Genomic DNA, 24,268 nt, shown 5'->3' on the forward strand with positions numbered 1-24,268 from the left:
AACACTGGGAGCTACACACACCAACAAGTCCATACTGCAGGCTGCAGCCAGAACAATTTTCTACATTCAAACATCGACGGCCTCTTCTCTCTAAAAATTCACCAGACCGCTTCTACCACCAGCAAAGAAGTTTTCATCCCTAATTCTTCTGTGATTCCCACTAACCTAAACATTAAGCTGGCATTGAAGGGTGTGAATTACCCCGGCCAACCTGCTCTTTTAAATACAGCTTTTAGCAAGTTTTGAAAGGAGGAGAAGAGCAGATAATATGCCAATAATATCGAATATTCTGTGGCGAAGTGGTTTTTGCATAGAAAACAAAGCGGTGAGTTTAAGAGGAATTATATCAGTACTTTGTTTAAAACTGTGTGTAAAAAGCTGTCTCTTTATTATTAACAATAAGTTGTAAAACGTGAATGTGGAGTGACAGTCTTCAAGTTTGTCAGAAGATCGCGCCCTGGTGGAATAAAGGCACGAACAGCTCACAGCACCTAGAATTACCAGGCAGTATTTAGAGTAAAACGGTGTGTAAAGGCTGCCTTTATGAATGAGAGAAAAAAAATATATATATAAAATAGTAAAATGGAAGGGGAGTGATAGATTTAAATTAATCGTGAAGTGGAGCGCCCCTTGTATAAAGTAAAAGTGAGAAAAGCTTACAGCACCTGGTATTCCCAGGCAGTCTCCCATCCAAGTACTAATCAGACCCTACCCCACTTAGCTTCCGAGATCAGACGAGATCGGGCGTGTTCAGGGTGGTATGGCCATAAGCGAGAGACACTACCAAAAACAGCCCTTTTGCATTACACGCCTCTATACATGCCAGTTAGTCCCATTGGATCCTACTCCTGTTTTTTTTTTTTTTTATCTGACTCACACTGCAGCACCACCATCCAATCGGCAGCGCCGCACCCACACCAAACATTCACCAAACTACTCAGCCGGCAGCCTACCACAATTATTCCATTCTTTCCGCATCCGCACACTTCCTTCTCTTTAAGTCCTTTTCACTACCGCACAGGTTAATCGCCGCACGTCCCCCGCCGGCAAACATTACTCCTTTGCCTACCTCATGCAGGCTTCTCTTAACGACCCTCTGTTATCAACTCCGCTAACAGCCACAAAATCTCTGCCGCACGAAGCCCACTGGTAGCTGTTGAATCACATGCTTCCACAAAACATTACGCTGTCAGAACACTGGGAGCTACACACGCCAACAAGTCCATACTGCAGGCTGCAGCCAGAACAATTTTCTACATTCAAACATCGACGGCCTCTTCTCTCTAAAAATTCACCAGACCGCTTCTACCATCAGCAAAGAAGTTTCCATCCCTGATTCCTCTGTGATTCCCACTAACCTAAACATTAATCTGGCATTGAAGGGTGTGAATTACCCCGGCCAAACTGGTCTTTTAAATACAGCTTTTAGCAAGTTTTGAAAGGAGGAGAAGAGCAGACCTTGCTATGCCAACAATATCAAGTCTTCTGTGGCGAAGTGGTTTTTGCATAGAAAACAAAGCGGTGAGTTGAAGAGGAATTATATCAGTACTTTGTTTAAAACTGTGTGTAAAAAGCTGTCTCTTTATTATTAACAATAAGTTGTAAAACGTGAATGGGGAGTGACAGTCTTCAAGTTTGTGAGAAGATCGTGCCCTGGTGGAATAAAGGCACGAACAGCTTACAGCACCTAGAATTACCAGGCAGTATTTAGAGTAAAACGTGTGTAAAAGCTGCCTTTATGAATAAGAGAAAAAATATATATATAAAATAGTAAAATCGAAGGGGAGTGATAGATTTAAATTAATCGTGAGGTGGAGTGCCCCCTGTATAAAGTAAAAGTAAGAAAAGCTTACAGCACGTGGTATTCCCAGGCAGTCTCCCATCCAAGTACTAACCAGACCCTACCCCGCTTAGCTTCCAAGATCAGACGAGATCGGGCGTGTTCAGGGTGGTATGGCCATAAACGAGAGCTGCGAACAAAAACAGCTCTTTTGCATTACACGCGTCTATACATGCCAGTTAGTCCCATTGGATCCTACACCTGTTTTTTTTTTTTTTTATCTGACTCACACTGCAGCCCCACCATCCAATCGGCAGTGCTGGACCCACACCAAACATTCACCAAACTACTCGGCTGGCAGCCTACCACAATTATTCCATTCTTTCCGCATCCGCACACTTCCTTCTCTTTAAGTCCTTTTCACTACCGCACAGGTTAATCGCCGCACGTCCCCCGCCGGCAAACATTACTCCTTTGCCTACCGCATGCAGGCTTCTCTTAATGACTTTCTGTTATCAACTCCGCTAACAGCCACAAAATCTCCGCCGCACGAAGCCCACTGGTAGCTGTTGAATCACATGCTTCCCCAAAACGTTGCGCTGTCAGAATACTGGGAGCTACACATGCCAACAAGTCCATACTGCAGGCTGCAGCCAGAACAATTTTCTACATTCAAACATCGACGGCCTCTTCTCTCTAAAAATTCACCAGACCGCTTCTACCACCAGCAAAGAACTTTCCATCCCTAATTCCTCTGTGATTCCCACTAACCTAAACATTAATCTGGCATTGAAGGGTGTGAATTACCCCGGCCAACCTGCTCTTTTAAATACAGCTTTTAGCGAGTTTTGAAAGGAGGAGAAGAGCAGACCTTGCTATGCCAATAATATCGAGTCTTCTGTGGTGAAGTGGTTTTTGCATAGAAAACAAAGTGGTGAGTTGAAGAGGAATTATATCAGTACTTTGTTTAAAACTGTGTGTAAAAAGCTGTCTCTTTATTATTAACAATAAGTTGTAAAACGTGAATGGGGAGTGACAGTCTTCAAGTTTGTGAGAAGATCGCGCCCTGGTGGAATAAAGGCACGAACAGCTTACAGCACCTAGAATTACCAGGCAGTATTTAGAGTAAAACGGTTTCTAAAAGCTGCCTTTATGAAAGAGAGAATATATATATATATATAAAATAGTAAAATGGAAGTGGAGTGATAGATTTAAATTAATCGTGAAGTGGATCGCCCCCTGTATAAAGTAAAAGTGAGAAAAGCTTACAGCACCTGGTATTCTCAGGTGGTCTCCCTTCCAAGTACTAACCAGACCATACTCTGCTTAGCTTTCAAGATCAGGCATGTTCAGGGTGGTATGGCTGTAAGCGAGAGACGCTACCCAAAACAGCCCTTTTGCATTACACGCGTCTATACATGCCAGTTAGTCCCATTGGATCCTACTCCTGGTTTTTTTTTTTTTTCATCTGACTCACACTGCAGCCCCACCATCCAATCGGCTGCGCCGGACCCACACCAAACATTCACCAAACTACTCAGCCGGCAGCCTACCACAATTATTCCATTCTTTCCGCATCCGCATACTTCCTTCTCTTTAAGTCCTTTTCACTACCTCACAGGTTAATCGCCGCACGTCCCCCGCCGGCAAACATTACTCCTTTGCCTACCGCATGCAGGCTTCTCTTAACGACTCTCTGCTATCAACTCAGCTAACAGCCACAAAATCTCCGCCGCACGAAGCCCACTGGTAGCTGCTGAATCACATGCTTCCCCAAAACGTCGCGCTGTCAGAACACTGGGAGCTACACACACCAACAAGTCCATACTGCAGGCTGCAGCCAGAACAATTTTCTACATTCAAACATCGACGGCCTCTTCTCTCTAAAAATTCACCAGACCGCTTCTACCACCAGCAAAGAAGTTTCCATCCCTAATTCCTCTGTGATTCCCACTAACCTAAACATTAAGCTGGCTGTTGGGGAAAGCGCCCGGCGTTTCCACCCCAACTCCACATTTACGAGACACACACAGGTTACAGTTTTACTTGCAAGGGTACCCACACTCTCTGCAATGCAAACTACAGCAGAATGTGTTACAAAGGGTGGTTCCCCTTGACTTCTTTATTTATAGTCAATGGGGGGCGCAAGAGAGGGAAGTGAGATTCTTATCTAAGTAGGCAGCTGTTAACCACTTACTTAGAGTACAATAGCTAAGAGTATGTGGCTAGAAGATAAGAAATAACGTATACATATATATTTACACTCATTGCTGATCATACAGAAATGATTAACAACTGTTTCTTCAACCTAACAGTCCCTCCTGTTTATCATGACAGTATGATCAGAAGCATCAACATTGTACAAGTTGCAAAAGCACTTTAGGTACAACCTTCAATTAGACCACATTGTCATTATCCTGGAAAACATTTAATTCCGTTTCTTCAGGTCCGAGCCCTGCACGGGTGCTTTCGGCTCGGCCGTCATTATGAATTATATGTCTTCTTCATCGCCATCGCTGGAAACAGGCTCTGTCTCTATAGTTTGGGTAAGGGAGAGAAACATTGTACTGCGTGTCCGAAAAGCAGCATTAAGAGCTTGATTAATAAACATTTTCAAACATGGTATAACAGTAATAAAACAACAGAAAAATAAAATGAAAAACAAAAGAAAATATAAGTGAAACATTACTTTGATATCCTATACCTGCAGAAGATATTCATAGCTCTGCCATACACCGTAGGTCCTTCACTATGAGTGGGCATTACTGAACAAACATAGCAATTTGTCACATTTTTCGCTGTTACAGTATCATGTACATATCGGTACCAGTAGTTTTGCATAAATGGATGTGAGTGGTCAGCGGGCAACGGGCGTAGATGGAAGTCATCATGGGTCCATCGCCGTAGGTGCTGTAATGGAGCTGGTGAGAGCAAGGACAACCATACAAGTCCTACAACAAGAATGACCCATAGAGTCACTTTACCACATCCCCACCCTATCAGGGCCATCCTAAATAGAGTGCAGCTCAGTTGTTTTCTTCACCGGGTTGAGACAACAGCACCCTATTGGTTACTGTGCCTTTGTAGCGGACTTCCACTGCTACTCTGTCGCTGAGGCCTCTGATAAGGGCTTGATGGGTTTACAGTGACTTTTGTGTATCCAGGAAGGTCGTTCTGCGATCTTTACTGCTGTTGGTGTTGTGAGGAGGACTTGATAAGGACCGTCCCACCGAGGTGTGCTCCAATCTTTCCGCAACAGGACCTTGACCAGGATCCAATCTCCCGGCTGCAAGTTATCCTGTTGAGTAGAAACAGAATTTACCGGCAGACTACTGGGGCTATGTTTTTGTTGTGATGTTAGTAGTTTACGCATCCAATCAGCCAGCGTATTTTCTCGGTCTGCTTTTTCTATGTCATTCATTTCAGTTGCTAGGGGAAATGGTCTACCATACACTATTTCAAAAGGTGTTAATCCTGCAGGAGTGGGAGTTATTCTCATCCATAATTTTACTAGAGACAAACATTCTGGCCACGGCCTTTTTGTCTCTTCCATTGTCTTTTTTAGCCTTGTTTTAATAGTGCCGTTGGTCCTTTCCACTAAGCCTGCGCTCTGGGGGTGATACGCACAATGATTCTTAAGCGTAAAACCTAATGCTTGTGAGCAAAGGGACATAGTCTGATTTACAAAATGAGTCCCATTGTCTGATCTTATAATATGAGGTATGCCATAGGTAGGGAAATAATGGCTTACCAAACATTTTGCAACGGTCATTGCATCACAATGCTTTACAGGGTATATTTCTACCCACTTAGAAAAGGTGTCTATAATAACTAGACAGTATTTCTTTCCTTGTGACCAAGATAATTCAATAAAATCCATATGTACAATTTGAAATGGATACTCAGCTGTGGGGAACTGGCCACGTTTTGGTCTCATGTTTCCTTGTGCATTGTGTTTACAACAAATTAAGCATGTCCTACAAAATTGTTTTGCATAATCAGAAAAATTTATAGCATAGAAATATTGTTGTATGATATGTACCATCCCTCCTGTTGAGACATGAGTATTTCCATGGCTCACCAAAGCAGCTGTTTTGTATAAATTTTTTGGTAGGATGGGCTTGTCATTCATATAGTAAACTTTCTCTCGTTGTATTGCTCCTCTTTTGATCCAACTTTGCAAAGGTTGAACTAGAAAAGCATAATCTGGTAACCATTCTCTACAATAATTGCAGAGCCCTAAAAAGGACATCATCTGTTGTTTAGTCTGTGGTTTAGGTGCTTCCTGTATAGCTTGTTTCCTTATCTCTAGCAGCGAGCGACCTTTTTGTGAAAGGTTATGCCCTAAATAGACAACTGTCTTTTTGCAATACTGCAACTTCTGTTTAGAAGCTTTATGTCCAGTATTGTATAAATGCTGAAGCACAGTTAGGGTAGTTTCTTTGCAATGTTGTTCTGAATCTGCTGCTATTAAGATATCATCCACGTATAGTAATACCTGACTATGTGATGGAATTTCACAGGTACTCATAGAGTATCTAAGGGCCATGGTATATACATGTGGACTTTCAGAAAATCCCTGAGGGAGTCTAGTATATGTATATTTTTTCCCTTTATAGGTAAATCCAAATAAATGTTGAGAATCAGGGTGCAATGGTACTGAGAAAAATGCATTACTAAGATCCACTACTGAGAAGTAGCTTTTATCAGGAGTCAATGAGTTGAGCAATAAGTGTGGGTTAGGCACATCTGGTGCTGCATGTTGCACTATGTTATTAACTGGTCTTAAATCCTGCACCATGCGCCATTTCCCTGTATGTCCCTTCTGGACTGGAAAGATAGGAGTGTTGCAAGTGGCTTCAGGAGCCTCTCGCAATATTCCTGATGCTAACATGTCTTGCACTACAGGGGCTATACCTTTCTCTGCTTCAGGTTTTAATGGGTATTACCTAACTACCGGACGGTGTTCTGATTTCACAGTTACTTTGTAAGGTGGGAATCCCTTTACCAGCCCTACATCAGTGGGGGAGGAGGACCATAACCCTTCTGGGAGGCGATCTAGATCTGGACATGATCCCTCCTCCAGGGTTGAAAAAATTTGTCAGGCTGGGTCCTTTAAGTGTGTGGTGGGAGTGGTTTGAACTCTCCATCCCAAAGGAAACCGCCACACATTGTGTTTCTCATCATAGCTCCAACAGGAGCCAGATACGGGTTGGTAGTCATTGTAACTGTGCATAGAATCTCGTAAGAACATCTCTACATCTCTCCACTGCATCTGGGGTGGTTTTGAAAGAGATACGTGTGGTGTTCTCTCTCTAAATACAGCCTGTTGCTTGTTAGATAAAATGACTGAGGCTGCTGAAAACCCAGTGGTGGGGTTAACATACATATATTGTAAGGTAATACAAGTGTCTTGGAGGGCATGAAACATTTTGTCATAGACATAATCTGGTCCAAGGGTGTCTTTGTACCGCATAGTGACGTGTAAGGCATCGTCAGGCATGAACTGGGCCTGTCTAGGGGACTGCTTTTCTCTAGTTTTCCGCAATAATTCTCGTGTCTGTGCAGTTCCCCCTAGGTCCAGAGACCAGTAATATTGTGGTGTTGTGGTTCCTTGCACAACATAAGCTTCTTCATTTACGATTACTTTCATGCCAGTGGCTGTGGCAACCACGCTAATGCCCATTTGTACCATAAGGTCTCGACCTAACAAGTTAACAGGACAAGAAGGGCTTATTAACACCTGTGCTTGACATTCAAGTCCAGTTTCCTTATCTTTTACTGCAACTGGGTTTGTTAACTGATGTCTGTCTGTCTGACCTCCTGCCGTTTTTATATTTATGACTGATGAAGAATATGTGACTCCGGGAGGACTGGAGGTTAGGACAGTCCTACATGCTCCAGTGTCACACAGACATTCATATACTTTGCCGTTTATGACTAACTTCCGACTTGGCAAGGTTTCCCACTGCCTTTCTGCTAATAACTGACACACTGCTTGTAAATCTATTTCCTTATCTAAAAGGTCTTGTAAAGTGACCTCCGTTTCCTTTCTTAAAATCACCTCTGTTTTGCCTCGGATGGTGTCGGTAACAGGGGCCTCCGAGGGGGGTCATTGATCATTGTTTTCAATGGAGTTTGGGTTATATGGTTGTTTCCCTACTCTACAATTCCTAGCTAAGTGTCCAGGTTTCCTGCATGTCCAGCAAATGTTATCTTGCTGAGACGAATTCCTGTAATTGTTTCTGAAAACACCTCTCCCCCTTCCTCGGCCTCTTGACCTTCCTCTGAATCCTCCCCTCCCCGGAGGATTCATTTGCACTAGCGCTACTACTTCTGAGGCGCTGAATATTGTGTCTGTCTTTTCCTGTTTCTGCGCTCTCTGCGCGTGTTGGGCATATTCTAGTGCTTGTTGGACTGAACCAGTATTCTGATGTACCCAATGTTTGTCAAGATATTTTCGCAATTCGGGCTTTAGGCCTGCGACAAAAGCTCGTTTTAGCTGTTGTTGGTACACTCCTACTGCCTCTTCATCAAATGGGATCCCTGAGTTTCCTCTAAATACAACTCTCATTCTATCCATAAAATCCTCAGGTTCCTCTCCATCTTTTTGTTTACATTGCGCTATTCGTCCATAGTCTGCGCGTCTTACGAAGGCTGTCTCTACCCTGTTTCGCAAGTCTCGTAATGCTTGTATGAGTTCCTGCGAGTCATGTGCTAAGACTTCATCATTATTACCATGTCCTGTGAAGTCTCCCGCTACACGTCCCCATTTATGGGTAAACAACTGTCTGAGACATCTATACATTTCCCTGCCGTTCAAATGAAAACTACTTTGTAATTCTAGGATGGCAGTCCAAAACTCGGGTACCCCTTCTTCAACCGGGGGTATTCCTTTTAAAGCCGCTGTTCTATCCTCAGCGGTCCAGGGTCTATATACTAACATAGTTTCGGGTCCTGCATTATTTGGGCCTCGATTTGGATTTGCCACTTCTACGAGTGGACACACCAAATCATTCTCCCAGTCTTCCTGTTCTGTGTCATTTTTTGGATGCCAGCGTACTTTACTTGTCTCCAGATCCTTTAATGGATACAGAGAAGGGTTAGACCCTCGGGTCATCATTCGAGATGTTTCCCCTCCTCCTATTTGTCGTCTATTTACAGCTGGAACTGGTGCAGGCGCAATCATTGGAATTTGTGGGGGCAGTAAGGGAACTGGAGCAGCAGAAGATTTTGTTGCCGTCTCCTCATCTAGTGTAATTAAAGTTGCCTGTAATTTTTTCTCCTTATTTCCCTTTTTTTGCTGTCTTTTATTATCTCTTAATTTACTCTGTTCTAACCATGCATCAGAAAAAACATATTCTTTTTTTCTGTCTTTACCTTCTTTCTTATTGGTAGTCTGTAACATCTCCAGTTTTAAGTTTCCCTGTAATTTTAATATATCTGGAGTGTGGAGTTTTCCTCCAAACCCATGTTTTTTCCTCCATCTCTGACTACTTATTTGTCCTGATCCTGGCTTATATCCTTCCATAAACTTCTCATCTCCCTCTAGTTCCATTTGTTTACTTTGATTCTTCCCCATTGTTACCTTTTAATGGATACACTACAAAAAATAAAAAATCCTAAAAGCAAGTCCCTGGCATGAGACCTCAGGAGGACACCAACACGGCCTTCTACTGCTCACTATTAGAGCAGCGGTGTTAGTTTTCAGGGATGAAACCCATCCTTTATCCTTCAGTCACCAGTATGTTGTTGCTTTTAGGGTGGATCGTGTAGGTTAATCTAAAACCTATAAAAACACATCCACATACAACACTGTATATATTTCCAACAACGCCTACTTTCTCTCCCGGTTAATTTCGGCTAACCTCAACCACATGCATGTCTTGGCCACCTACTTATTTAGGTGCCGTATCTCTCACTTGGCCACCTACTCACTTAGGTGCCATATCTCTCACCTGTATAGTGTGCTCTCTGATCCGTCACCAAGGTCCTTCAGACATCACCAGACGTCGAGCGCAGTTCTAACCACCGGCCTGATGACGAATTCACATCACAGGTCTTTCTTGCACCCGACTTCGAGTGGCTGTCGACAGACTTCGGTGTCGCTTCTCTCGGCGTACTGGAGACGTCTTCAGGGTTCCTCGGATCCGGCTCGAAGGACCAAATTCTATGTTGGGGAAAGCGCCCGGCGTTTCCACCCCAACTCCACATTTACGAGACACACACAGGTTACAGTTTTACTTGCAAGGGTACCCACACTCTCTGCAATGCAAACTACAGCAGAATGTGTTACAAAGGGTGGTTCCCCTTGACTTCTTTATTTATAGTCAATGGGGGGCGCAAGAGAGGGAAGTGAGATTCTTATCTAAGTAGGCAGCTGTTAACCACTTACTTAGAGTACAATAGCTAAGAGTATGTGGCTAGAAGATAAGAAATAACGTATACATATATATTTACACTCATTGCTGATCATACAGAAATGATTAACAACTGTTTCTTCAACCTAACACTGGCATTGAAGGGTGTGAATTACCCCGGCCAATCTGTTCTTTTAAATACAGCTTTTAGCGAGTTTTGAAAGGAGGAGAAGAGCAGACCTTGCTATGCCAATAATATCGAGTCTTCTGTGGCGAAGTGGTTTTTGCATAGAAAACAAAGCGGTCAGTTGAAGAGGAATAATATCAGTACTTTGTTTAAAACTGTGTGTAAAAAGCTGTCTCTTTATCATTAACAATAAGTTGTAAAACGTGAATGGGGAGGGACAGTCTTCAAGTTGGTGAGAAGATCGCGCCCTGGTGGAATAAAGGCACGAACAGCTTACAGCACCTAGAATTACCAGGAAGTATTTAGAGTAAAACGGTTTCTAAAAGCTGCCTTTATGAATGAGAGAAAAAAATATATATATATATAAAATAGTAAAATGGAAGGGGAGTGATAGATTTAAATTAATCGTGAAGTGGAGCGCCCCCTGTATAAAGTAAAAGTGAGAAAAGCTTACAGCACCTGGTATTCCCAGGAGGTCTCCCATCCAAGTACTAACCAGACCCTACCCTGCTTGGCTTCCGAGATCAGATGAGATCGGGCGTGTTCAGGGTGGTATGGCCATAAGCGAGAGACGAGACCAAAAACAGCCCTTTTGCATTACACACGTCTATACATGCCAGTTAGTCCCATTGGATCCTACTCCTGGTTTTTTTTTTTTTTTTTATCTGACTCACACTGCAGCACCACCATCCAATCGGCAGCGCCGGACCCACACCAAACATTCACCAAACTACTCAGCCGGCAGCCTACCACAATTATTCCATTCTTTCCGCATCCGCACACTTCCTTCTTTTTAACTCCTTTTCACTACCGCACAGGTTAATCGCCGCACGTCCCCCGCCGGCAAACATTACTCCTTTGCCTACTGCATGCAGGCTTCTCTTAACGACCCTCTGTTATCAACTCCGCTAACAGCCACAAAATCTCCGCCGCACGAAGCCCACTGGTAGCTGCTGAATCACATGCTTCCCCAAAACGTCGCGCTGTCAGAACACTGGGAGCTACACACGCCAACAAGTCCATACTGCAGGCTGCAGCCAGAACAATTTTCTACATTCAAACATCGACGGCCTCTTCTCTCTAAAAATTCACCAGACCGCTTCTACCAGCAGCAAAAAAGTTTCCATCCCTAATTCCTCTGTGATTCCCACTAACCTAAACATTAAGCTGGCATTGAAGGGTGTGAATTACCCCGGCCAATCTGTTCTTTTAAATACAGCTTTTAGCAAGTTTTGAAAGGAGAAGAGCAGAACTTGCTATGCCAATAATATCGAGTCTTCTGTGGCGAAGTGGTTTTTGCATAGAAAACAAAGCGGTCAGTTGAAGAGGAATAATATCAGTACTTTGTTTAAAACTGTGTGTAAAAAGCTGTCTCTTTATCATTAACAATAAGTTGTAAAACGTGAATGGGGAGTGACAGTCTTCAAGTTTGTGAGAAGATCGCGCCCTGGTGGAATAAAGGCACGAACAGCTTACAGCACCTAGAATTACCAGGAAGTATTTAAAGTAAAATGGTGTGTAAAAGCTGCCTTTATGAATGAGAGAAAAATATATATATATATAAAATAGTAAAATGGAAGGGGAGTGATAGATTTAAATTAATCGTGAAGTGGAGCGCCCCCTGTATAAAGTAAAAGTGAGAAAAGCTTACAGCACCTGGTATTCCCAGGATGTCTCCCATCCAAGTACTAACCAGACCCTACCCTGCTTGGCTTCCGAGATCGGATGAGATCGGGTGTGTTCAGGGTGGTATGGCCATAAGCGAGAGACGTGACCAAAAACAGCCCTTTTGCATTACACGCGTCTATACATGCCAGTTAGTCCCATTGGATCCTACTCCTGGTTTTTTTTTTTTTATCTGACTCACACTGCAGCACCACCATCCAATCGGCAGCGCCGGACCCACACCAAACATTCACCAAACTACTCAGCCGGCAGCCTACCACAATTATTCCATTCTTTCCGCATCCGCACACTTCCTTCTTTTTAACTCCTTTTCACTACCGCACAGGTTAATCGCCGCACGTCCCCCGCCGGCAAACATTACTCCTTTGCCTACTGCATGCAGGCTTCTCTTAACGACCCTCTGTTATCAACTCCGCTAACAGCCACAAAATCTCCGCCGCACGAAGCCCACTGGTAGCTGCTGAATCACATGCTTCCCCAAAACGTCGCGCTGTCAGAACACTGGGAGCTACACACACCAACAAGTCCATACTGCAGGCTGCAGCCAGAACTATTTTCTACATTCAAACATCGACAGCCTCTTCTCTCTAAAAATTCAGCAGACCGCTTCTACCACCAGCAAAGAAGTTTCCATCCCTAATTCCTCTGTGATTCCCACTAACCTAAACATTAAGCTGGCATTGAAGGGTGTGAATTACCCCGGCCAATCTGTTCTTTTAAATACAGCTTTTAGCAAGTTTTGAAAGGAGAAGAGCAGAACTTGCTATGCCAATAATATCGAGTCTTCTGTGGCGAAGTGGTTTTTGCATAGAAAACAAAGCGGTCAGTTGAAGAGGAATAATATCAGTACTTTGTTTAAAACTGTGTGTAAAAAGCTGTCTCTTTATCATTAACAATAAGTTGTAAAACGTGAATGGGGAGTGACAGTCTTCAAGTTTGTGAGAAGATCGCGCCCTGGTGGAATAAAGGCACGAACAGCTTACAGCACCTAGAATTACCAGGAAGTATTTAAAGTAAAATGGTGTGTAAAAGCTGCCTTTATGAATGAGAGAAAAATATATATATATATAAAATAGTAAAATGGAAGGGGAGTGATAGATTTAAATTAATCGTGAAGTGGAGCGCCCCCTGTATAAAGTAAAAGTGAGAAAAGCTTACAGCACCTGGTATTCCCAGGAGGTCTCCCATCCAAGTACTAACCAGACCCTACCCTGCTTGGCTTCCGAGATCGGATGAGATCGGGTGTGTTCAGGGTGGTATGGCCATAAGCGAGAGACGTGACCAAAAACAGCCCTTTTGCATTACACGCGTCTATACATGCCAGTTAGTCCCATTGGATCCTACTCCTGGTTTTTTTTTTTTTATCTGACTCACACTGCAGCACCACCATCCAATCGGCAGCGCCGGACCCACACCAAACATTCACCAAACTACTCAGCCGGCAGCCTACCACAATTATTCCATTCTTTCCGCATCCGCACACTTCCTTCTTTTTAACTCCTTTTAACTACCGCACAGGTTAATCGCCGCACGTCCCCCGCCGGCAAACATTACTCCTTTGCCTACTGCATGCAGGCTTCTCTTAACGACCCTCTGTTATCAACTCCGCTAACAGCCACAAAATCTCCGCCGCACGAAGCCCACTGGTAGCTGCTGAATCACATGCTTCCCCAAAACGTCGCGCTGTCAGAACACTGGGAGCTACACACACCAACAAGTCCATACTGCAGGCTGCAGCCAGAACTATTTTCTACATTCAAACATCGACAGCCTCTTCTCTCTAAAAATTCAGCAGACCGCTTCTACCACCAGCAAAGAAGTTTCCATCCCTAATTCCTCTGTGATTCCCACTAACCTAAACATTAAGCTGGCATTGAAGGGTGTGAATTACCCCGGCCAATCTGTTCTTTTAAATACAGCTTTTAGCAAGTTTTGAAAGGAGAAGAGCAGAACTTGCTATGCCAATAATATCGAGTCTTCTGTGGCGAAGTGGTTTTTGCATAGAAAACAAAGCGGTCAGTTGAAGAGGAATAATATCAGTACTTTGTTTAAAACTGTGTGTAAAAAGCTGTCTCTTTATCATTAACAATAAGTTGTAAAACGTGAATGGGGAGTGACAGTCTTCAAGTTTGTGAGAAGATCGCGCCCTGGTGGAATAAAGGCACGAACAGCTTACAGCACCTAGAATTACCAGGAAGTATTTAAAGTAAAATGGTGTGTAAAAGCTGCCTTTATGAATGAGAGAAAAATATATATATATATATAAAATAGTAAAATGGAAGGGGAGTGATAGATTTAAATTAATCGTGAAGTGGAGCGCCCCCTGTATAAAGTAAAAGTGAGAAAAGCTTACAGCACCTGGTATTCCCAGGAGGTCTCCCATCCAAGTACTAACCAGACCCTACCCTGCTTGGCTTCCGAGATCAGATGAGATCGGGCGTGTTCAGGGTGGTATGGCCATAAGCGAGAGACGCGACCAAAAACAGCCCTTTTGCATTACACACGTCTATACATGCCAGTTAGTCCCATTGGATCCTACTCCTGGTTTTTTTTTTTTTTTTTATCTGACTCACACTGCAGCACCACCATCCAATCGGCAGCGCCGGACCCACACCAAACATTCACCAAACTACTCAGCCGGCAGCCTACCACAATTATTCCATTCTTTCCGCATCCGCACACTTCCTTCTTTTTAACTCCTTTTCACTACCGCACAGGTTAATCGCCGCACGTCCCCCGCCGGCAAACATTACTCCTTTGCCTACTGCATGCAGGCTTCTCTTAACGACCCTCTGTTATCAACTCCGCTAACAGCCACAAAATCTCCGCCGCACGAAGCCCACTGGTAGCTGCTGAATCACATGCTTCCCCAAAACGTCGCGCTGTCAGAACACTGGGAGCTACACACGCCAACAAGTCCATACTGCAGGCTGCAGCCAGAACAATTTTCTACATTCAAACATCGACGGCCTCTTCTCTCTAAAAATTCACCAGACCGCTTCTACCAGCAGCAAAAAAGTTTCCATCCCTAATTCCTCTGTGATTCCCACTAACCTAAACATTAAGCTGGCATTGAAGGGTGTGAATTACCCCGGCCAATCTGTTCTTTTAAATACAGCTTTTAGCAAGTTTTGAAAGGAGAAGAGCAGAACTTGCTATGCCAATAATATCGAGTCTTCTGTGGCGAAGTGGTTTTTGCATAGAAAACAAAGCGGTCAGTTGAAGAGGAATAATATCAGTACTTTGTTTAAAACTGTGTGTAAAAAGCTGTCTCTTTATCATTAACAATAAGTTGTAAAACGTGAATGGGGAGTGACAGTCTTCAAGTTTGTGAGAAGATCGCGCCCTGGTGGAATAAAGGCACGAACAGCTTACAGCACCTAGAATTACCAGGAAGTATTTAAAGTAAAATGGTGTGTAAAAGCTGCCTTTATGAATGAGAGAAAAATATATATATATATAAAATAGTAAAATGGAAGGGGAGTGATAGATTTAAATTAATCGTGAAGTGGAGCGCCCCCTGTATAAAGTAAAAGTGAGAAAAACTTACAGCACCTGGTATTCCCAGGAGGTCTCCCATCCAAGTACTAACCAGACCCTACCCTGCTTGGCTTCCGAGATCAGATGAGATCGGGCGTGTTCAGGGTGGTATGGCCATAAGCGAGAGACGGGACCAAAAACAGCCCTTTTGCATTACACACGTCTATACATGCCAGTTAGTCCCATTGGATCCTACTCCTGGTTTTTTTTTTTTTTTTTATCTGACTCACACTGCAGCACCACCATCCAATCGGCAGCGCCGGACCCACACCAAACATTCACCAAACTACTCAGCCGGCAGCCTACCACAATTATTCCATTCTTTCCGCATCCGCACACTTCCTTCTTTTTAACTCCTTTTCACTACCACACAGGTTAATCGCCGCACGTCCCCCGCCGGCAAACATTACTCCTTTGCCTACTGCATGCAGGCTTCTCTTAACGACCCTCTGTTATCAACTCCGCTAACAGCCACAAAATCTCCGCCGCACGAAGCCCACTGGTAGCTGCTGAATCACATGCTTCCCCAAAACGTCGCGCTGTCAGAACACTGGGAGCTACACACGCCAACAAGTCCATACTGCAGGCTGCAGCCAGAACAATTTTCTACATTCAAACATCGACGGCCTCTTCTCTCTAAAAATTCACCAGACCGCTTCTACCACCAGCAAAAAAGTTTCCATCCCTAATTCCTCTGTGATTCCCACTAACCTAAACATTAAGCTGGCATTGAAGGGTGTGAATTACCCCGGCCAATCTGTTCTTTTAAATACAGCTTTTAGCAAGTTTTGAAAGGAGAAGAGCAGAACTTGCTATGCCAATAATATCGAGTCTTCTGTGGCGAAGTGGTTTTTGCATAGAAAACAAAGCGGTCAGTTGAAGAGGAATAATATCAGTACTTTGTTTAAAACTGTGTGTAAAAAGCTGTCTCTTTATCATTAACAATAAGTTGTAAAACGTGAATGGGGAGTGACAGTCTTCAAGTTTGTGAGAAGATCGCGCCCTGGTGGAATAAAGGCACGAACAGCTTACAGCACCTAGAATTACCAGGAAGTATTTAAAGTAAAATGGTGTGTAAAAGCTGCCTTTATGAATGAGAGAAAAATATATATATATATAAAATAGTAAAATGGAAGGGGAGTGATAGATTTAAATTAATCGTGAAGTGGAGCGCCCCCTGTATAAAGTAAAAGTGAGAAAAGCTTACAGCACCTGGTATTCCCAGGATGTCTCCCATCCAAGTACTAACCAGACCCTACCCTGCTTGGCTTCCGAGATCGGATGAGATCGGGTGTGTTCAGGGTGGTATGGCCATAAGCGAGAGACGTGACCAAAAACAGCCCTTTTGCATTACACGCGTCTATACATGCCAGTTAATCCCATTGGATCCTACTCCTGGTTTTTTTTTTTTTATCTGACTCACACTGCAGCACCACCATCCAATCGGCAGCGCCGGACCCACACCAAACATTCACCAAACTACTCAGCCGGCAGCCTACCACAATTATTCCATTCTTTCCGCATCCGCACACTTCCTTCTTTTTAACTCCTTTTCACTACCGCACAGGTTAATCGCCGCACGTCCCCCGCCGGCAAACATTACTCCTTTGCCTACTGCATGCAGGCTTCTCTTAACGACCCTCTGTTATCAACTCCGCTAACAGCCACAAAATCTCCGCCGCACGAAGCCCACTGGTAGCTGCTGAATCACATGCTTCCCCAAAACGTCGCGCTGTCAGAACACTGGGAACTACACACACCAACAAGTCCATACTGCAGGCTGCAGCCAGAACTATTTTCTACATTCAAACATCGACGGCCTCTTCTCTCTAAAAATTCACCAGACCGCTTCTACCACCAGCAAAGAAGTTTCCATCCCTAATTCCTCTGTGATTCCCACTAACCTAAACATTAAGCTGGCATTGAAGGGTGTGAATTACCCCGGCCAATCTGTTCTTTTAAATACAGCTTTTAGCAAGTTTTGAAAGGAGAAGAGCAGAACTTGCTATGCCAATAATATCGAGTCTTCTGTGGCGAAGTGGTTTTTGCATAGAAAACAAAGCGGTCAGTTGAAGAGGAATAATATCAGTACTTTGTTTAAAACTGTGTGTAAAAAGCTGTCTCTTTATCATTAACAATAAGTTGTAAAACGTGAATGGGGAGTGACAGTCTTCAAGTTTGTGAGAAGATCGCGCCCTGGTGGAATAAAGGCACGAACAGCTTACAGCACCTAGAATTACCAGGAAGTATTTAAAGTAAAATGGTGTGTAAAAGCTGCCTTTATGAATGAGAGAAAAATATATATATATATAAAATAGTAAAATGGAAGGGGAGTGATAGATTTAAATTAATCGTGAAGTGGAGCGCCCCCTGTATAAAGTAAAAGTGAGAAAAGCTTACAGCACCTGGTATTCCCAGGAGGTCTCCCATCCAAGTACTAACCAGACCCTACCCTGCTTGGCTTCCGAGATCGGATGAGATCGGGCGTGTTCAGGGTGGTATGGCCATAAGCGAGATATGCGACCAAAAACAGCCCTTTTGCATTACACACGTCTATACATGCCAGTTAGTCCCATTGGATCCTACTCCTGGTTTTTTTTTTTTTTTTTTATCTGACTCACACTGCAGCACCACCATCCAATCGGCAGCGCCGGACCCACACCAAACATTCACCAAACTACTCAGCCGGCAGCCTACCACAATTATTCCATTCTTTCCGCATCCGCACACTTCCTTCTTTTTAACTCCTTTTCACTACCGCACAGGTTAATCGCCGCACGTCCCCCGCCGGCAAACATTACTCCTTTGCCTACTGCATGCAGGCTTCTCTTAACGACCCTCTGTTATCAACTCCGCTAACAGCCACAAAATCTCCGCCGCACGAAGCCCACTGGTAGCTGCTGAATCACATGCTTCCCCAAAACGTCGCGCTGTCAGAACACTGGGAGCTACACACGCCAACAAGTCCATACTGCAGGCTGCAGCCAGAACAATTTTCTACATTCAAACATCGACGGCCTCTTCTCTCTAAAAATTCACCAGACCGCTTCTACCACCAGCAAAAAAGTTTCCATCCCTAATTCCTCTGTGATTCCCACTAACCTAAACATTAAGCTGGCATTGAAGGGTGTGAATTACCCCGGCCAATCTGTTCTTTTAAATACAGCTTTTAGCAAGTTTTGAAAGGAGAAGAGCAGAACTTGCTATGCCAATAATATCGAGTCTTCTGTGGCGAAGTGGTTTTTGCATAGAAAACAAAGCGGTCAGTTGAAGAGGAATAATATCAGTACTTTGTTTAAAACTGTGTGTAAAAAGCTGTCTCTTTATCATTAACAATAAGTTGTAAAACGTGAATGGGGAGTGACAGTCTTCAAGTTTGTGAGAAGATCGCGCCCTGGTGGAATAAAGGCACGAACAGCTTACAGCACCTAGAATTACCAGGAAGTATTTAAAGTAAAATGGTGTGTAAAAGCTGCCTTTATGAATGAGAGAAAAATATATATATATATAAAATAGTAAAATGGAAGGGGAGTGATAGATTTAAATTAATCGTGAAGTGGAGCGCCCCCTGTATAAAGTAAAAGTGAGAAAAGCTTACAGCACCTGGTATTCCCAGGATGTCTCCCATCCAAGTACTAACCAGACCCTACCCTGCTTGGCTTCCGAGATCGGATGAGATCGGGTGTGTTCAGGGTGGTATGGCCATAAGCGAGAGACGTGACCAAAAACAGCCCTTTTGCATTACACGCGTCTATACATGCCAGTTAGTCCCATTGGATCCTACTCCTGGTTTTTTTTTTTTATCTGACTCACACTGCAGCACCACCATCCAATCGGCAGCGCCGGACCCACACCAAACATTCACCAAACTACTCAGCCGGCAGCCTACCACAATTATTCCATTCTTTCCGCATCCGCACACTTCCTTCTTTTTAACTCCTTTTCACTACCGCACAGGTTAATCGCCGCACGTCCCCCGCCGGCAAACATTACTCCTTTGCCTACTGCATGCAGGCTTCTCTTAACGACCCTCTGTTATCAACTCCGCTAACAGCCACAAAATCTCCGCCGCACGAAGCCCACTGGTAGCTGCTGAATCACATGCTTCCCCAAAACGTCGCGCTGTCAGAACACTGGGAGCTACACACACCAACAAGTCCATACTGCAGGCTGCAGCCAGAACTATTTTCTACATTCAAACATCGACGGCCTCTTCTCTCTAAAAATTCACCAGACCGCTTCTACCACCAGCAAAGAAGTTTCCATCCCTAATTCCTCTGTGATTCCCACTAACCTAAACATTAAGCTGGCATTGAAGGGTGTGAATTACCCCGGCCAATCTGTTCTTTTAAATACAGCTTTTAGCAAGTTTTGAAAGGAGAAGAGCAGAACTTGCTATGCCAATAATATCGAGTCTTCTGTGGCGAAGTGGTTTTTGCATAGAAAACAAAGCGGTCAGTTGAAGAGGAATAATATCAGTACTTTGTTTAAAACTGTGTGTAAAAAGCTGTCTCTTTATCATTAACAATAAGTTGTAAAACGTGAATGGGGAGTGACAGTCTTCAAGTTTGTGAGAAGATCGCGCCCTGGTGGAATAAAGGCACGAACAGCTTACAGCACCTAGAATTACCAGGAAGTATTTAAAGTAAAATGGTGTGTAAAAGCTGCCTTTATGAATGAGAGAAAAAAAAATATATATATATATATATATATAAAATAGTAAAATGGAAGGGGAGTGATAGATTTAAATTAATCGTGAAGTGGAGCGCCCCCTGTATAAAGTAAAAGTGAGAAAAGCTTACAGCACCTGGTATTCCCAGGAGGTCTCCCATCCAAGTACTAACCAGACCCTACCCTGCTTGGCTTCCGAGATCGGATGAGATCGGGCGTGTTCAGGGTGGTATGGCCATAAGCGAGAGACGTGACCAAAAACAGCCCTTTTGCATTACACGCGTCTATACATGCCAGTTAGTCCCATTGGATCATACTCCTGTTTTTTTTTTTTTTTTTATCTGACTCACACTGCAGCACCACCATCCAATCGGCAGCGCCGGACCCACACCAAACATTCACCAAACTACTCAGCCGGCAGCCTACCACAATTATTCCATTCTTTCCGCATCCGCACACTTCCTTCTTTTTAACTCCTTTTCACTACCGCACAGGTTAATCGCCGCACGTCCCCCGCCGGCAAACATTACTCCTTTGCCTACTGCATGCAGGCTTCTCTTAACGACCCTCTGTTATCAACTCCGCTAACAGCCACAAAATCTCCGCCGCACGAAGCCCACTGGTAGATGCTGAATCACATGCTTCCCCAAAACGTCGCGCTGTCAGAACAATGGGAGCTACACACACCAACAAGTCCATACTGCAGGCTGCAGCCAGAACTATTTTCTACATTCAAACATCGACGGCCTCTTCTCTCTAAAAATTCACCAGACCGCTTCTACCACCAGCAAAGAAGTTTCCATCCCTAATTCCTCTGTGATTCCCACTAACCTAAACATTAAGCTGGCATTGAAGGGTGTGAATTACCCCGGCCAATCTGTTCTTTTAAATACAGCTTTTAGCAAGTTTTGAAAGGAGAAGAGCAGAACTTGCTATGCCAATAATATCGAATCTTCTGTGGCGAAGTGGTTTTTGCATAGAAAACAAAGCGGTCAGTTGAAGAGGAATAATATCAGTACTTTGTTTAAAACTGTGTGTAAAAAGCTGTCTCTTTATCATTAACAATAAGTTGTAAAACGTGAATGGGGAGTGACAGTCTTCAAGTTTGTGAGAAGATCGCGCCCTGGTGGAATAAAGGCACGAACAGCTTACAGCACCTAGAATTACCAGGAAGTATTTAAAGTAAAATGGTCTGTAAAAGCTGCCTTTATGAATGAGAGAAAAATATATATATATATAAAATAGTAAAATGGAAGGGGAGTGATAGATTTAAATTAATCGTGAAGTGGAGCGCCCCCTGTATAAAGTAAAAGTGAGAAAAGCTTACAGCACCTGGTATTCCCAGGAGGTCTCCCATCCAAGTACTAACCAGACCCTACCCTGCTTGGCTTCCGAGATCGGATGAGGTCGGGCGTGTTCAGGGTGGTATGGCCATAAGCGAGAGACGTGACCAAAAACAGCCCTTTTGCATTACACGCGTCTATACATGCCAGTTAGTCCCATTGGATCATACTCCTGGTTTTTTTTTTTTTTATCTGACTCACACTGCAGCACCACCATCCAATCGGCAGCGCCGGACCCACACCAAACATTCACCAAACTACTCAGCCGGCAGCCTACCACAATTATTCCATTCTTTCCGCATCCGCACACTTCCTTCTTTTTAACTCCTTTTCACTACCGCACAGGTTAATCGCCGCACGTCCCCCGCCGGCAAACATTACTCCTTTGCCTACTGCATGCAGGCTTCTCTTAACGACCCTCTGTTATCAACTCCGCTAACAGCCACAAAATCTCCGCCGCACGAAGCCCACTGGTAGCTGCTGAATCACATGCTTCCCCAAAACGTCGCGCTGTCAGAACAATGGGAGCTACACACACCAACAAGTCCATACTGCAGGCTGCAGCCAGAACTATTTTCTACATTCAAACATAGACGGCCTCTTCTCTCTAAAAATTCACCAGACCGCTTCTACCACCAGCAAAGAAGTTTCCATCCCTAATTCCTCTGTGATTCCCACTAACCTAAACATTAAGCTGGCATTGAAGGGTGTGAATTACCCCGGCCAATCTGTTCTTTTAAATACAGCTTTTAGCAAGTTTTGAAAGGAGAAGAGCAGAACTTGCTATGCCAATAATATCGAATCTTCTGTGGCAAAGTGGTTTTTGCATAGAAAACAAAGCGGTCAGTTGAAGAGGAATAATATCAGTACTTTGTTTAAAACTGTGTGTAAAAAGCTGTCTCTTTATCATTAACAATAAGTTGTAAAACGTGAATGGGGAGTGACAGTCTTCAAGTTTGTGAGAAGATCGCGCCCTGGTGGAATAAAGGCACGAACAGCTTACAGCACCTAGAATTACCAGGAAGTATTTAGAGTAAAACGGTTTCTAAAAGCTGCCTTTATGAATGAGAGAAAAATATATATATATATAAAATAGTAAAATGGAAGCGGAGTGATAGATTTAAATTAATCGTGAAGTGGAGCGCCCCCTGTATAAAGTAAAAGTGAGAAAAGCTTACAGCACCTGGTATTCCCAGGATGTCTCCCATCCAAGTACTAACCAGACCCTACCCTGCTTGGCTTCCGAGATCGGATGAGATCGGGTGTGTTCAGGGTGGTATGGCCATAAGCGAGAGACGCGACCAAAAACAGCCCTTTTGCATTACACGCGTCTATACATGCCAGTTAGTCCCATTGGATCCTACTCCTGGTTTTTTTTTTTTTTTATCTGACTCACACTGCAGCACCACCATCCAATCGGCAGCGCCGGACCCACACCAAACATTCACCAAACTACTCAGCCGGCAGCCTACCACAATTATTCCATTCTTTCCGCATCCGCACACTTCCGTCTTTTTAACTCCTTTTCACTACCGCACAGGTTAATCGCCGCACGTCCCCCGCCGGCAAACATTACTCCTTTGCCTACTGCATGCAGGCTTCTCGTAACGACCCTCTGTTATCAACTCCGCTAACAGCCACAAAATCTCCGCCGCACGAAGCCCACTGGTAGCTGCTGAATCACATGCTTCCCCAAAACGTCGCGCTGTCAGAACACTGGGAGCTACACACACCAACAAGTCCATACTGCAGGCTGCAGCCAGAACTATTTTCTACATTCAAACATCGACGGCCTCTTCTCTCTAAAAATTCACCAGACCGCTTCTACCACCAGCAAAGAAGTTTCCATCCCTAATTCCTCTGTGATTCCCACTAACCTAAACATTAAGCTGGCATTGAAGGGTGTGAATTACCCCGGCCAATCTGTTCTTTTAAATACAGCTTTTAGCAAGTTTTGAAAGGAGAAGAGCAGAACTTGCTATGCCAATAATATCGAGTCTTCTGTGGCGAAGTGGTTTTTGCATAGAAAACAAAGCGGTCAGTTGAAGAGGAACAATATCAGTACTTTGTTTAAAACTGTGTGTAAAAAGCTTTCTCTTTATCATTAACAATAAGTTGTAAAATGTGAATGGGGAGTGACAGTCTTCAAGTTTGTGAGAAGATCGCGCCCTGGTGGAATAAAGGCACGAACATCTTACAGCACCTAGAATTACCAGGAAGTATTTAGAGTAAAATGGTGTGTAAAAGCTGCCTTTATGAATGAGAGAAAAATATATATATATATATATATATAAAATAGTAAAATGGAAGGGGAGTGATAGATTTAAATTAATCGTGAAGTGGAGCGCCCCCTGTATAAAGTAAAAGTGAGAAAAGCTTACAGCACCTGGTATTCCCAGGAGGTCTCCCATCCAAGTACTAACCAGACCCTACCCTGCTTGGCTTCCGAGATCGGATGAGATCGGGCGTGTTCAGGGTGGTATGGCCATAAGCGAGAGACGTGACCAAAAACAGCCCTTTTGCATTACACGCGTCTATACATGCCAGTTAGTCCCATTGGATCATACTCCTGGTTTTTTTTTTTTTTATCTGACTCACACTGCAGCACCACCATCCAATCGGCAGCGCCGGACCCACACCAAACATTCACCAAACTACTCAGCCGGCAGCCTACCACAATTATTCCATTCTTTCCGCATCC

At 43.9% G+C, this 24,268-nt stretch overlaps 14 non-coding genes and 1 pseudogene across 14 annotated transcripts; all 15 read right to left on the minus strand.

The window, feature by feature from the left end:
- Positions 1-653: 653 nt before the first annotated feature.
- Positions 654-772, minus strand: LOC125736182 (5S ribosomal RNA). Its single transcript, XR_007395468.1, has one exon. It is a non-coding gene; the product is annotated as a 5S ribosomal RNA (ribosomal RNA).
- A 1,074-nt stretch (positions 773-1,846) lies between these two features.
- LOC125731216 (5S ribosomal RNA) lies at positions 1,847-1,965 on the minus strand. Its single transcript, XR_007391497.1, has one exon. It is a non-coding gene; the product is annotated as a 5S ribosomal RNA (ribosomal RNA).
- A 1,077-nt stretch (positions 1,966-3,042) lies between these two features.
- On the minus strand, positions 3,043-3,151 carry LOC125732335 (5S ribosomal RNA; annotated as a pseudogene).
- A 7,623-nt stretch (positions 3,152-10,774) lies between these two features.
- On the minus strand, positions 10,775-10,893 carry LOC125733018 (5S ribosomal RNA). The gene has a single exon (XR_007392376.1). It is a non-coding gene; the product is annotated as a 5S ribosomal RNA (ribosomal RNA).
- A 1,078-nt stretch (positions 10,894-11,971) lies between these two features.
- Positions 11,972-12,090, minus strand: LOC125734878 (5S ribosomal RNA). The gene has a single exon (XR_007394181.1). It is a non-coding gene; the product is annotated as a 5S ribosomal RNA (ribosomal RNA).
- Positions 12,091-13,164: 1,074 nt separating this feature from the next.
- Positions 13,165-13,283, minus strand: LOC125734693 (5S ribosomal RNA). The gene has a single exon (XR_007393996.1). It is a non-coding gene; the product is annotated as a 5S ribosomal RNA (ribosomal RNA).
- A 1,076-nt stretch (positions 13,284-14,359) lies between these two features.
- On the minus strand, positions 14,360-14,478 carry LOC125733019 (5S ribosomal RNA). Its single transcript, XR_007392377.1, has one exon. It is a non-coding gene; the product is annotated as a 5S ribosomal RNA (ribosomal RNA).
- A 1,078-nt stretch (positions 14,479-15,556) lies between these two features.
- On the minus strand, positions 15,557-15,675 carry LOC125733899 (5S ribosomal RNA). Its single transcript, XR_007393231.1, has one exon. It is a non-coding gene; the product is annotated as a 5S ribosomal RNA (ribosomal RNA).
- Positions 15,676-16,753: 1,078 nt separating this feature from the next.
- Positions 16,754-16,872, minus strand: LOC125734880 (5S ribosomal RNA). Its single transcript, XR_007394182.1, has one exon. It is a non-coding gene; the product is annotated as a 5S ribosomal RNA (ribosomal RNA).
- A 1,074-nt stretch (positions 16,873-17,946) lies between these two features.
- LOC125732544 (5S ribosomal RNA) lies at positions 17,947-18,065 on the minus strand. The gene has a single exon (XR_007391920.1). It is a non-coding gene; the product is annotated as a 5S ribosomal RNA (ribosomal RNA).
- A 1,079-nt stretch (positions 18,066-19,144) lies between these two features.
- LOC125734881 (5S ribosomal RNA) lies at positions 19,145-19,263 on the minus strand. The gene has a single exon (XR_007394183.1). It is a non-coding gene; the product is annotated as a 5S ribosomal RNA (ribosomal RNA).
- Positions 19,264-20,348: 1,085 nt separating this feature from the next.
- LOC125732545 (5S ribosomal RNA) lies at positions 20,349-20,467 on the minus strand. Its single transcript, XR_007391921.1, has one exon. It is a non-coding gene; the product is annotated as a 5S ribosomal RNA (ribosomal RNA).
- A 1,077-nt stretch (positions 20,468-21,544) lies between these two features.
- On the minus strand, positions 21,545-21,663 carry LOC125734297 (5S ribosomal RNA). Its single transcript, XR_007393615.1, has one exon. It is a non-coding gene; the product is annotated as a 5S ribosomal RNA (ribosomal RNA).
- Positions 21,664-22,738: 1,075 nt separating this feature from the next.
- LOC125734882 (5S ribosomal RNA) lies at positions 22,739-22,857 on the minus strand. Its single transcript, XR_007394184.1, has one exon. It is a non-coding gene; the product is annotated as a 5S ribosomal RNA (ribosomal RNA).
- A 1,084-nt stretch (positions 22,858-23,941) lies between these two features.
- Positions 23,942-24,060, minus strand: LOC125732546 (5S ribosomal RNA). Its single transcript, XR_007391922.1, has one exon. It is a non-coding gene; the product is annotated as a 5S ribosomal RNA (ribosomal RNA).
- Positions 24,061-24,268: the final 208 nt, after the last annotated feature.

This window comes from Brienomyrus brachyistius, chromosome 2 (genome assembly GCF_023856365.1).
Source record: "Brienomyrus brachyistius isolate T26 chromosome 2, BBRACH_0.4, whole genome shotgun sequence".
Classification (NCBI taxonomy): Eukaryota; Metazoa; Chordata; class Actinopteri; order Osteoglossiformes; family Mormyridae; genus Brienomyrus; species Brienomyrus brachyistius.